Consider the following 15,138-nt stretch of genomic DNA (forward strand, 5'->3'; position numbering starts at 1 on the left):
ACCACTGCCAAATCTACCACATATTTAATTACTTATAAAGACTTAGCTCAAAGAAAAAAAGAAAAGAAAAAGAAAACTTACACTTTGGGCCTTCTCTGTGAATTTTGAATCAGACAATAAATCGTAGGATTAACCCATGTGTGCACATAAGAAAAGTCTCACTCATTTTGTAGCCAATCAGAATGAAAGAAAAAAAAATTCCTGTTGAGGGGTGAACTTCCCCTCAACAGATGAGCAGAGAGCTTTACAGAGGCCTGAAAAAAGGCAGGCTCCTTTAAAAATTAAAGCATACTTTACAATGTAAGAAAGCAGAGGTGATTCTGAAAGACAATGAGATCACTGAAAAGTACTTGCTAATCAGATTTTTATGTATAGTGATAAAAATGAAAATCTTGAATTGCCTCTACATCTCATAACTAGCCAAATAAACCTAGACATGACAGTGAATCATTATATTTGGCCTCACATCAAAGCTATAATTCTCTAGGTTAAAAGCAGAAAGTTAAAAAAAAGCATAAAACTTCAGGCATTTTTGAAAAATGTAAGCAAATGCACTAGATAACTTTTAGTTGGTATAAATTCCACATCCTCCATAACAACAACAACAAAAATTGACTACACATACTCTCTTGTGACCCAGCTTCTGCTTTTACTGGATATAATTAGTATGTAACACTTGCTTCCCTTAGGCTTGGGGGAAGGCAGTCAAAGAGGGCTGGTAAGAACAGCAGTAGTAAGAAAAGGTAAAAGAAAGAAGTCTAGGGTTTTGAGCATCCATATACATACAACTCATACACTGACACATATACACACAGAGGTATCATTGTTTCTCTGAGCCTCCCAAGTCCTTTCCTATTCCCTAGCAGAATCCCACTAAGCCATATTTTCATTTGAGAGCCACTTTGCTTTCCTTGCTGGAGTCTAGAGTGCTACCTTTCCATCCATGATCATTAACTTGGCAGTGAGGCTTCAGCAGATTCTATGGCCCACTCGGCTTGATGTTTGTTGACTAACACTTTGAGAAATGTTGCGGTAAAAGCAGAATATCACATCCGTACTGTCTGTCTCTGTGGATAACATGCTCTATCAATGTTGCTGAGATTCCTACTTCAGTGATTTATCTCTCACTTTCCAGCCAGAAGCAGCATTTATCCTGACCCAATAGTTGCGTGGTATATTAGTTAGGGTATGTCAGGCTGCAGTAACAAATAGGTGCAACATGTAATGCCTCCAAATAATAGAAATGTCTCATTTATGTGATAGCTCAGGGTGGCTCAAGGTGGTTCAGGTCAGCGGGAGCAGTCTGCTCCACTCAGTCACTCAGGGCACTTGGCTGGTAATAACTCTGTCATCTCTGACACACATCTTCCAAAGTCAGCAAAAACAGGAGCATGCGTGGGAGATTTTTATGCCAGGTCTAGAAAAGACAAGTATCACTTCTACTCATATGTCATTTGCTACCATTCAGTCGTTTGGCCACATCAAACTATGAGGGAAACTGGGAAATGAGTTCTAGCTGAGTGCCGGGCAGGAGAAGAATCAGATTTTGGTACGTAGCGCGCCGTCTTGGCTCGAATGGGAAGCAACACCATTTAGATCAACTGCCTCTGGGGATCCCATGAAGAAAGCAGACCCTCCTTCTCTATAGATTTTTTTTCCATTTCTCATTTCAAAGTGCTCATTCCATGGGTTATAGGACCAAAGAGCTGTGTTTGAATATGAGCGCCATATTTTGTATTAGAGCATGTAGGCACTTGGAAATCCTCTGCCTTTCTCCTGCCTCCTACATGTGAGGTATACGTCTGCTACATTCACAGCATGGAGAATACAGAAGACACTGAACACATGATCTCTGTTGCCTGGAAACATGCAATTGAGTTTCCAGAAGAAAGAAGATATAATCATAAACATGGTAAAAAATGACATAACAATATACTATTAAATATCTTTTCATTACAAGAGCAGGAAAAGCCACACATTGTCACTGGGAGGTTCCTAGTTTATTGCCTTGTGCACACCGCATACCTGAGTGTCTTAGGGATAAAGAGAAATCGTTGAAGGTTAATTACATTTTAATCAGAAAACTAATTTCCTAATTCTATAAGCAGTGGTCCTAGAATAAAAAAAAAAAAAAAGAACTGATGCCTAGAAAGCTTGACAGTGTGAGGTTTATTTATGTGTGTGTCTTCCAGGTTTCTCTTTTTGCATGTTGGATGAGTAAAAAACTCATTAAATTGTATTTCATTTTCTCTTCCATCTTCCTTCATAAAATAATGAAATCAAAGGTGGAATTACCGTGGTTAGAGAAAGACGTCTTAGGAGTGCAGGGAAATGTGACTAGCTAACAACTATTTAATCAAAGTGTTACCAAGATCCATCGGTAGCTTTAAAATAGATTTTCTTCCAAGTTTTGCTGTATTGAAATGCAGCATGAAACTCTGCATTAAACGACGAATTCTTCAAATTCAATAACGGGAAACGTAAAAAGATATTTTCGCCAAATGCCTCCAGCTGGCCATCTGCCGTAATCACATACAGACCTCCAAATGGTTTTCTACTGACAATAATAGGATCTATAAAGAGTATTACTGTGGAGTGATTTGAGAGCGCTGGGAGCACCGGCCGTTCGCGTGGGCTGCGCTGAGCGCGCGTGGATGAGAATACGGAAACCAGACAGAGGCCCTGTGGCTGTGCGGGCCAGCTCCGAACTGCTATGGCACGCTGCTCAAATCTGTCTGAGGAGCGGAGGACGGCTGATTAGCTGCTGACCTTTTGCCCGCGGAGGGCAAGCCCACACGGCATAGATGGTGGTGTGTTTATTGCCATAATTCTGCAAAGTGCGAATTTTAAAAAGAGGTTCCCTGTAGCTGCCACTCTGAGTCCCTGGCCTTCACTGTGCTGTCCCGGCGACCATGCACAGAGCCAGTGGGAAGCGAGGACCGGGACCAGCCAGAGCTACCAGGAAGCAGGCCACGCTCAGTGGGATGTCAGGGGTCCCCCAATCAGTTGCACGGTGTGTCTTGACTCCTGCCTTGCTAAGGAAACTGCTCTGGAGCAGGCCAGTCCCTTGTGAATCCCTGATTGATTGGACTCAGAGCCACGGGTCAGTAAACACTTACAGGAGGCAGCTTGGTAAGGTGGGGTGAATACAGACCCTGGAAAGGAAAGATATAGGTTCCTATCACAGATCTGCCTCTTACCCCTCCTTCTCCCCCAGGGACGCCGAATAAATCACCTCCTTGAGCCCCAGTTCCTTCATCTGTGAAGGGAGAATTACAACATGTACCTCTTAGGATTGCCCTATGGAGTAATTGAGATGTATTTGAAAGGGCTTGGAAAAGAACCCAGTGTTATAAATATTGTTGAGTGATATTAAAGAATGCAAAAAGAATTTCACACAGAGATCCTGACCTCAGGGTCCTATTTCGATGGGGAGAATTGCGCATTCATCAAGCAATTCGGGGAAAATGAACAGACAAAAAAAAAAGCAAAATGACATCCTTGATGACAGGAATACTTCTCATTTACCTAAGCACATATGCACATTACATATGCACCTGAAGTTGTCAAACTGCATTATTTGGGCCGATTTCTCACAACTGGGGTTAGCAAGGTTACCCCCAATTGTGTTTATCGGGCACGTTTATTGTGCCATGCATGCCCTGTTCAACATGCTTTATGTATTCTGAGGATCATGATATTCTTAAAGATAAACAATGAGGAAGTTACTAATATCCTTTTTCATTTTGGAGACAGGGAAACTGAGTCACAGAGAAGCCCAAGGTCAAACAAGTAGTGCTTAGAGGCAAGCTAAGAACCCAAGGAAACAGCCTCCATGGTGCTTCACTACAGGTGCAGGAGGTGAGGTTCAGAGACCAAAAGGACCTTGTAAGGTGACTCAGTTAGCAAGTCAGTGAGGAAAGATTCAGAACTAAATCTGAATTAAAGGAGGCTTTTGATGTGTGGTCCAGTGTTCAGAGATCAAATGTTGGAATAAAGAAAGTTAACCAATTAGCTCTATTTTCCCTTCAAATACACTTTTTTAAATTTGAGGAGTTTATTAGAAAAGTTAAATATTTACAGAGTTATTTAGTATATTGACTTGGGTAATTTAAGGCCTAAGATTGGAAATCATAGAAAGATCTAAGCTATGATAGAAATTGACTAACATTTGCATATGTAGCCACCACCTAATCTTCCACATTCTTCCCCCTTCTTGATGATTCTCTTGCCGTGTAACCTACTTGTTTCTCAGCATTTGTGTCCCATAACAAACTTTGTCATGAGCAAAAATCCCTACAGCCTTTCATCATTGGTTGGTTTTCTCTCTGGTTAGTCTGTTCTCATCTTCTTGGTCAAATCCCTAACTTGGACTTAAGGACACTGTTTCCTTCACAGAAGATGACTTTAGCCTATCCCAGAAAAGGCCTGATCCCCATGGACTAGCTTTCTGGGTACTCATGGCTGTCACATCATTTTGTCTGCCAAAGAGAGAACATGAAGGCCACCTATCCCTCAGTCGCAGAAGATAAATGTCCTTCCCTGGCCTCTCTTCTGTCAGAAATAAATCTTTCGGTCACTCTGTCCTTGAGTGTCCATCCCCGAGTTGGCATTTCTGAATGACATGGGAAATGTTCCTGCTTTGGCACCAGGAAGAGTAACATTTGTGAGTGGGAGGCATTGTGATCTAGAAAACGCACACAGATTGGTAATCCATCAGTAATGGTACTTACGGAGGTGCTGAGAGAAGCGAGAGCAACGATCTGTGGAAAGGGTTCTTGACAGTTCTGGGATCAACAGAAGGTTCCTAAATAAGGCAGCCAGGATTGGTTTGAATTTTGACCCACCATGAAATGACCTGGAGACCTTTGGTGTGTCACTTAACTTTTCCCATCCTCAGTTTCCTCAAGTATTTTGGTTCATAGTTAACAACCATCCACTGAGGGTCAGAGCCAATTCACCAAACATTAATTAAGTACGTATCATAAGCAGGGCCTGTGCTTGCTCCTGGGAATATGGCAGTGAATAAATTAGACACCATCTCTGCTCCAATAGAGGTTATAGTCAAGACCTGGGCATCCATAAAAAAGTGAGAAAAAAATGCCTCACCATAAGAGTTGTTTGAGAATTCAGTGAAACAAGGCAAGTAAAACATATGGCGCATAGTAGGCACTCATTATACAGTATAGTCACTGTGTCAAATTTTTAGAAATTTTCCTCCATAACAATTGGATCAATTTCAGTACCTTCAATAGGATGTTGCCCTAAAGCTTAGCTTTCTCTTCTTACAGAAGACCCTCTTGTTTAAGGGAATCAAGGACCCTCTTCATAACATGAAAAATACCTCGGAACTGAGCATACTCAAGTTTGTAAATATGGGGCACCTAACTTTTTCACTACGCTCTCATAGTTCATCTTGCAAATATTGAATACTCTTGAAATTTGACAAGTAGTGTGGGCTTTTCAGAGGAAAGAATCTAAGAAAGTTGAAAGCAATAATATTCCGGCAGCTGAACTAGGCTGTAAAGACTACACAATGGCAACTTAAAAATGACCCTGCAGGAGTCATTTAGTAATGGCCTAGTTAGGCTAGACCCTCCCAGCTAAAGACCAGGCCTACTCTAGCAAAAACGAAAAAGGAAATTGAGGCAATTTTCCAAGTAATTTAGGGGAAAAGCACTTTCATTTCCATTCTCGAGGTACAATGATTGGCACATTATCTGTGCCCTGGCAGTGGAGACCTGGCTACTGTGGAACCAGGACCAAGTCAATCATCCAGGAAACGTACAGTGAGGGCTGTGGGTGGAACAGAGCAAACCAGGAGGAAAACACAGGCTCATTCAGCATAAGATCTGGATGGCTGCTCTACCCACTGCACCGATTTGTTTGTCTTTCAGTTGCAAGTGACCAATTCAACACTCCAGTTTTGCTTACAGAACATGTTTAGCCATATCCTACTATGGAATTTTTTTGATAGTTGTTCTCTTCATTTTAAATGCAGCAGAGCGGTAATTGCTGAACCTAGAGGACAGTGAGCATGGGAAGACAGAAAGGTGGGCAAACAACTGCACAGCAGTCATCATAAAACCTTGACAGGAAAACAGCATCCTCCCTGGGCTGCCAACCAAAATTACAGCAAACAATTTTAAGAGCACTAAGAACTTGTCTTCATTATCTCTCCCTTGCTGCGTCTCTCTGGCAGGATGTTTACTTAGTGCTAAGCCTGAGCAACTATACCAATTCATTAAAAATAAATAACCCCCCTCTTTATCATTCCAGAATCCAGCCTCCAGCAATAATTCTGCCAAGTTGAGCTTTGGCAGGAAAGGAAGCTGTTGGATGTAGTACCCACCATCTTGGCTCTGCCTCGTCAGGGCTGTACACACTCAGTTACTTCAGATCAGTCACAGTGGATTTCACTTTAACCAATGAGGAGCATATTGTACAGAGAAACACACATCTTTGGAGACAAAAAGGATTCTAAAGAATGGCTTCATCACACATTCCTGTGTGATTTTGGGTAAATTGCCCAACCTCTCGGGACTTGTTTCTTCATTGACACAGTGGATGTTGATAGGTATTAATTTACTAATGTAAGTAAAACCCTATCACAGGGCTTGGATAAAAACAAGTACATATAAAATGTACCTTACCACACACACGTTGTAAATATGCCTCTCTCTCTTTCCTCTTTTCTAGGGTTCAGTGTGCAGACCAGACCCAATGTGCAGACCCAACGCTCTCTGATGCAAAGCAGAGTTGGACACAAGGCAGCTCTAATTCAGACTTCACCGGAATTTATGACATTATTAAAATTGATTCATCTTAGCAGGTGGTCTCTTGAGAAAGATGAAGTCGACCAAAGATTGTAGACTGAGGCTCCAGACACTATATTAGATATAGTTTCCCTTAGTTTCTACTCACCCCCACTCCGCTTCCAAATGGTCAACAGTATCAAAGCAGAAGTTACACCTTTAGTTCCTCCGCTTAATTCTAGAAGCCCCAGTCAAGTCATTATTAAGCAGTAGGAATAACTTTTCACCTTGGGATGAATGTTTTGGTTTGTTATTTGTTTTGAGAGTATGTTTACTGTAAAATCAATTTATACATATGAAGAAATAAAAACAATACAGAAAAGTGGAGGTAGAAAAGAAAGCTTTCTTTTTCCCTGCACTTCATCTTCTCTCCGAACTTCACACCACACGCACACAACAGATTTGGAGGCTGACTTCTGGATGGAGGGGGTGACATATTGAACTGAGTGAATTCCATCCTCTGGAAGACAATCTCACCAAGGGAATGCTCTTCACTTATTTTTCTGTGTCTGAGGTATCATAGTTATCTGTATGAAAAAATTTTTAAAAATGTTTTTCCAAACAACAACAAAAACACAATGACTGTGGCCACTCTTGCCGTGAATGGTGGCAGTCAGGGCGCTTTCAGGGGTGGTTGCGCATCAGCAACATTCATGTTCAAAGACAACAGTTCTACGAAAGCACCTGAGCTGGTCTAGATTAAGGAAACACTGCCATTCCAACGCTTTGCACGTATGCAGACCTTGAAGAGAAACCTCTGGTTGAATAAAGTACTTTATGGTCTTGTGCCCCTAAAGTCACTTAGAATTTGGTTTAGGGTAGTGACGATAGACAGTTCTTCCGTGTAATAAATAGCCTGGGAGCCTTTTGTTGTCTCCAAGAGGCAGCCAAGGTGCAATGAAGAGAGAAGCTTCCTAAGATAAGCAGGGGCTGAAGCAGACACATCCTCCTCGAGAAAGGCCTGCTCTCGGAACACGGCTGAAGGACTTGGAATCACAGGGCTTTCTAATTCTTACTGTTACATTACTTCCAGCATTGCATGTAAAGTCATGTCCTTCCCCCTCCCTCTCCCCAGCATTTCAGCAAAGCTTACTGAACCCCCAGCCTTGTGTGCATGAAACTTCAGAGGAGGAGAGAAGGATAGAAAATAAAGCGTGCCCAGTAGAAGGATATGGTGTGGAAGAGAAAGCACATCATAGAGGTGGCGTGCTCCTGGAGATCGAGAATTCCACAGCAGCAGGGGCTCAGAGAAAAATTAAGGCCCCCACAAATCCCTGGAGATAATGGCAATGATGCCGGCTTACCCCCACATGTGTAACAGGTATAGAACAGTTTGAGTTAAATCTTAAAGGATACAGTAAACCCAGAAAGCTTAAGGACTGAGGCAATATACAAGAAGGTAATACGACAGCGAAATATCCATTCATGAAAATCCAAATGGAATGCCACATTACCAACAAAATAAGTAAAAATTAAGAGAAGATGGAAGGAAACAGGAGAAGAGCACTGAAAGAACTGCATGACTGGGATGAGACGAGGTGCTGGTGGGAGACACAGTGTTTTTACCACCCCTGTCACTGTTGCCTGATGGGGCAGTGGCAGCTGCCAATCACTTCCCTCACCACTCTGCCCTTGGCCGCCTTCCCACTGCTTCTGTGTCCCCACATGTCAGAAAAATCCCCAGAAGTGGTAGGCCTTGTGGTAAAGGAGAGGGTGGAGGAAAAGGAAGGATCTTTTTACAGAGATGTAAGAAGTCTCATATTGAGGTTGCCCAAATGTATTTTCTCAGCGTCCTGCTGTTTCAAGTCATGCTCGAAAGGTCTATCTGCATTTGTTAAAAGGGAACTTTTTGAACTGCCGGGCTGTATAATAATGATATTCCATCCATGTTTCCCGTTATATAAAGAGGATGTCAAATATGTATTAGACACAGGTGACTCAAAAGTCTTAGCGGTGATTAGTCTGTGAAGAGTACAATTCAGTTTTTCTAACCAAAATGAAAAGGTTAGCATATCTTTTGGAGTACTTGAAACTACAATATTGAAATTTTCCCTAAGTTTTTCTCCATTAATTTGTTATAGAATATGTATTCAAGCAGAAATTTTATTTGATTATGTTTTTGTATGTTTATAACTTAGAGCAATAGGATGAAGGAGAATAATAGAAGCGTGGAGTTAGAAGGGACCATCGAGATTGCTAGTCCAAACCTTCTGTTTTACAGATGAAGAAATGAACTCAAGGCCCAGGTGCCTCGAGGATTAGATTTTACCATTTTCATTCCATGATAAACGCAGGGTTTATCTAAAGCACCAATCTCTCAAATAGAACCTATAAATTCAGAACTCACTCAGTATGTACACAGTGGTGATTCATTATGATGATACGAAGATTATTTCATTATGAGCTCAATTCTCCATGTCTCCTAATATTCATTCATACCCTTTGCTATGTGCCTTTTAAGTTCCTCCCAGGAAAAGAATCTATCTCTCTGCCCGTTGGCTTTGAGTTTAGCCAACTGACTGGTTTTGTCCAATAAACTGAAGTGAACGTCGGCAGTGTGTGAACCAGATCGGATCCCAGACCTTAAGAAATCCACGGGTTTCTGCTTGCTGTCTTGGACCACGCTAATCGCAATGAGAAGAACGTTTCTTGTCTAACCACTGATCCAAGGAGGGTGAGAAACGGAGGGAGCGGAGCCGTGCACCCCAGCCCACAGAGGTACAGTGAGAAGCAGAGCAGTCAGCAGCCTCAGCCTAGAGCAGAGCCTCCCGGCCATGCCCAGCTTGGATCAGCCATTTCCTGCCGGCCAGCAGGCGCTGAGGCAGTAATAAATGTTTTGAGCAACTGAATTTTGGGATGCTTTAGTGTGGGCATCGGCAAACCCCACAGCGATGAACTATTTCCTGACCTCTGAAGTCAATTTTTAAAAATTATTTTAAACAGATTTTAAAAGCCAGATGGCTTGTTTTCATGCTATTAAATATATTCCGGACTGAGTTTTACCGCAAATCAGTTAAAGTATGTCCTTGCTCAAAGGAAATGCTCCAGAAGCCCCAGATTGCTGTAAAACACATTTAAGTTCTTAGCTTTGTTACGACCATCCTTTACATACTGTTGCCTACATATTTTCTACCTTTAGCTGGACGCCGGTAATCTGCATGGGTACAGAGAGTATGGGCTTTGGAGTTATGAATATGGATGTAAATCTTGTGTCTGCCCACTTACTTGTTATTTGACATTGGCCAATTCCTTTACTTTCACCCTTAAGTCACAGTTTATCTGTAAAATGGAGCCGATTATCCCTATGTCACTGGGTTATTGTGAAATTCAGTGACGTACATCAAAAGAACCTGCCACGGTATTTAGCTTTGTGCAGGCAATGGGGCGGCAGGGGTGGGATGGGGCGGGGAACATTTGCTGTTTGTTTTTTTTTCTTCTTTGTTTCTGACACCATCCATTATGGATAATAGCCAAAGTCCCTTCTCTCCACTTAGGGGAGTAAAATACAGCTTCTCTGATGCCCACAGAGGAGAGGGCAGTGGTGGATTTTGTTAGAAATCAGCATCCAGGGAACCATTTATCTGGTGGTCATGTGATGGCTTTAAGTCTGTACTTCAGGCCCAATAGGATCTCTGAGGGCATCAGTGTTGAGAGTCAGAGGAGAGGAGAAGGAGCCTATTTCACTAAGACATGCTGTCCATTCCGACTTACTATTCCATTCAGTGTCCTTTATGTGTACGCTCCATCTGTCAGTACCCGGAGAAGAAGAAGGGTTCCTTTCCTTCTTGGCATCTCTCTAAACTCAGCCTGTTCTTCAAAATCTAGTTCTAATCTTGGACTGTGATCCCCCCACAGTGAAAGGAATCTCCACTGCCTCTAAACTGCAAAAAACCTACTCTATCTGTACAGCTCATATGGCTTTGGTATAATTAGCTGCTTTCTGTGTGTTTACATATTACCGTCTCTTCCAGTTTATTCAGTCTTTAGATTGCTCTACTTCTGTTTACCTTCCTCCAGGCTAACATAATGTCTTGCCCAGATAGATGTTCCGCAAACATTTAGCTTACACATAAATGATCTATTCTTGTGCCTTTTGTCCTAGCCAAGAGCAGGCTATATGAGCAGACTTATAAGTGCACTCTCGACTTAGGGGATTTAACACTTTGACCAATAATATTGGTTTGTTGTTTTGACAAATATTAGAACTAAAATTGCTCACCCATCTTTCTGTGTTTGCAGCTGTCGTTTCTCCTTGCATGGTGTTCTCTTCTAGTTTCCCATTCAAATCCCCCTCCCCACCTCCCACCACCACCATACAGACAATATACCCTCAGAACTTGAGCTACTATAGTTCTCTGATCACACCTTTCTTTCTCCATCTTCCCTAACCCACCTGTCTGTAAGACAATTTTCCTTAATTGTTGAGTTTTTAAATTTTTTTGAGCCTATGGATTGACTCTCCTCATTCTATTTACTTTATTTCTTCTACTACACCTTCCTGTAGTCATAAATAATTAGGCCTCTGATTTTCATTTGTTGTTCACAATGGAAAAGCTACTAGCTTATAAAATTTTCCAAACAGAATTAATGGGAAAACATCCATTAATTCTGACTGGCAGGCTGGTGATTGCAATACTAAGTGAATATGGACCACTGCATATTGGGTTGCATAGGGTTGAAATAAACAGTGGTTCTTTTCAAAAAAAAAAAAAAAAACAAGCCATAGAAATTGGAACACTAAACTTTAGCACTTGCCAAATTGGGGGTTTCAGGAATTTGAAATGTCCTCTCCCTGACACTGTCAAGAGACTTATATTGATACAAGCACCAAAAACATAAAACTCTCTGTCAAATGTGGTACTTGATCATATAGACTAGCCCAGGCTTGACCTAAAGTGGTCAGTGGAGCATGGCATTGTAAATGGAAGACAGAGTGAGTGACTATTTACCCAAAACCTGAAGGAAAGGCTGTGTTTGAAAAATATAGAATGGAAAAAATATATTGCCATGGTAACAAATTACTTTTATACTCACATAAAGCAAAAATAGATTTCTCTCTCTCTTCCTCTCTGAGAAGCCCATATTTTAAAGTGCATGGAAGATTAAAGGTGATATGCAGAAACAGCTGCCTGAATAAATTTTCATTTTTCTTCATTTGGTTTATACTAATGTCAGTATAAATCTGAAAGGCAGAAATGATTTTGAACTGAAAGTATCTCAGTTCCAGAGAGCAGGAGCAGTGTAGGAGAGAAATGTATAATTTAGTCAGAAACTCTATTTTGACTGTAATATAATGATGGCAGAATTGAAGTTATCAAAACAAAATGTTTCTGGCATCCGTCACCAAGGCAAATAACATTTCTTCATGTATTTTTTTTTTTCTTTCTATTTAAAAGGCCCGAAAAGGTTTTGCTCCTCCCTTTGGCTAACGAGGAAGAATTCTTAAGTTTAACGTACGTTAAAAGTAAGTGACATGTTCAGGAGTCTTTAGATCTTTGTTTCAAATTCCAAAAGACGCTCTAGGTAACTGCTGTAGAAGATTGGCGTGAGGAGTGCAGAGAACGGGGAGGATACAATCCAGTTTCTCCTGCACAATTCTCGGGAGTAGCGTCCTAAGGAGTTCTCCCCGTGACTTCCCCTCACCTCCCAGGTCAGAACTCTGTTCTGGCTAACCTGGGCACCATTCATCCATCCAAAGATAGCCGGTAGTGAGACCTGAAAGTTAAGTCATAAAAGACAGATATTTGGCTTGATAAATTTTCCATCACCTGTTTTATTTCCCTTGGAAGATTATTTTCAACACACCTAATAATCCTTATTTCCTCAGAGACATCTAAGAAAGATCTTTTGTAAGCTTCTTTTCCCAAAGCAGGCAAACTATTGATTGGATGGACCATACAAAATTGCCATTTATATAGATCAAAAGCAGTCAAATATTAGTAATTTTATAGGGTTTAACCTAGAGGGTTATTGCACTTCCCTCCCAAGCACTGACACTATTGATAATTCTCTTCAAATTCATCACAACCTTTTTTTTTCTTTCTTTCTTTCTTTCTTTCTTTTTTTTTCTTTCTTTTTTTTTTGCTTTCATTCATAAGAGATGAAAAGCCTTCACATTTAGCCACAGGTTGTATTTCTACAAATCCAACTCAATATGCCCAAACCTGAGTTCATCATCACCACCCACAACCTAGCTAGCCAGCCTACTTCTTTATTTCAGCAATTGGCTCTCCCATATACCTAATCAGAAGCCTGGGAGTAACCCTCAGCATCCGTCCCCTTCAGCTCTCAGCACTGATAGTCACTGAGTATCATCAGTTGCTATCTTCCTTCTTCAATCTCAACGACACTTCCTTACTGATCACTGTAGTACAAGATCTTATCACACCTGCATTTGTGCAACAGTCACACGAATAACATCCCCACTTACATCTCCTCGTTCAAATTCCAGTCCCACTGCTACCAGAGTAGCTTTTCCAACAGTACATACCTAAAATATCTCTCTCCTTGTCAAAAACCTCATAGTTCTCCATTGCCTAAAGATAAGCTCCCAAACTCCTAAATTACAGCCACCTCAGATGACCACGTACTTCTTTTTAAAATTTTTTATTAAATTTATTAGGGTGACATTAGGTATTAAAATTATATAGGTTTCAAGTATACAATTCTATAATACATCATCTATATATTGCATTGTCTGGGTGGTGAACACACAATGCCATGTACTTTTGTGTTTCTTTTTACTTGTTCATTCTGGTTGCTGTTCCTGGAATAGCCAGCCCACCCTACTCCCTCTTGTCTAACTTGGGAACCACTAATCATCCATTGTTCAGGGTCAAAGTCAGAGGCAAGGGAAACTCCTTCATCTACTCTCTTTAATGCCCCGATAGCCAGTATAAAGAATCTCTTCTGCCTGAGCCCTCAGCCCATCCTCAGTTAAAATACTTACCACATAGTAGCTAGTATGGTTATTCATGTACGTAACTCCGTCTTGGCTCACGGACAGTGAGTTTCTGGAGTATGCATAGTTTTATTCAACGTTCTTTTCCGAACGTCCAGCCTACGACTTTACCATTATTTGTTGCTGAATAAAAGAATATATTACATGAATGACTGCATATACTTTCCAAACACTCTAATCATTTGGAAATAAGAATTTCGTTTACTCATGAGTTCAGCCATGACTCAGAAGAATAAGTTCTTTCATTTTTGACATTTCAAGGGACATTAATTCTTCCTTTCAATATTGTTTTACATTCGGACAAGACTTCCCTCTCTAACATCTGTTTTGTTCTTGCTCTTCTTTCTGTTTTCTTATTTTCCACTGTGAGCAAGGATCCCTGGAAGCCATGGACACGCAAACTGTCTCTGAAAATCTCAAATGTCTACATCTGTTTTCATATTACCACCATAATGTTATCACTTGCCTGGATAAGTGTAGAAGACACTAGTGTAGAAGACACTAGTGTAGAAGACAGTGATTTGAGGCCCCCCTCCGCATGCTGTTGACCACCTTCTGGGTTCACTTGTGCTGATCTGGACAGCATCTCACACCTGACGATTGCCCAGCTCGAGATAATTGCCTACATCGCTCTGTTTCTCTGCCTGTGGCTTTCCCCACCTCCATAAGACTTGCTCAGCCCAGGACCAAAATGGTCGCAAAGTGCTGTACATTTAGTTCCTCAAGGGGCAACTTTCAAACAATGACAGACATGATTGGGTGGGTGAATACCCCAGTTTCCCAGTCACTCACAGGGACAACACTGCAGCGTGTCAATCCCAGTGATCCCCACTGAAATTGGCCTCCAGTTGCCTACAGCAGTAAGCCACGAAGCTACACGACTTGTACGGCTTTTTTCCCTTCTCGATTTCTCTTTTCCTTTTCATGTGTCTTCACTTTCTTGTGCTTCCTTTGACTGCTTCCCAAATAAATGACCCACACCCAAGACCTTGTCTGAGAGTTCTGTGGGGGAAACTAAAATTAAGATGGGGGATATTTGGGGGATTTAGTGTCCAGGTGGTTCAGAACACCAATAAAACCAGAAAGTGCTATAATAAAGTCACAGAATTTTAGAGCAAATAGGGCTATAAAGATCATGTTGTCTTACTTATTCTCTCTCCCTCTCTTTTTCCGCGGATCCTCCTGGCTATCCTGGTTTATGTCTGTACAATTCTTTGCTCCCTGATCACTTGGCTTAAGTGAAACGGTGCTGAATTTTCCCAAAGTAATTATATAGGCAGGCAAAAGAAAAATGCAGACCAAACACAATGCATCATAGGAGTATCAAGTTACTTTACTATTTGCTAGAGCTGCTGTAACAGA

The sequence above is a fragment of the Rhinolophus ferrumequinum genome, chromosome 4, assembly GCF_004115265.2.
Source record: "Rhinolophus ferrumequinum isolate MPI-CBG mRhiFer1 chromosome 4, mRhiFer1_v1.p, whole genome shotgun sequence".
Taxonomy (NCBI): domain Eukaryota; kingdom Metazoa; phylum Chordata; class Mammalia; order Chiroptera; family Rhinolophidae; genus Rhinolophus; species Rhinolophus ferrumequinum.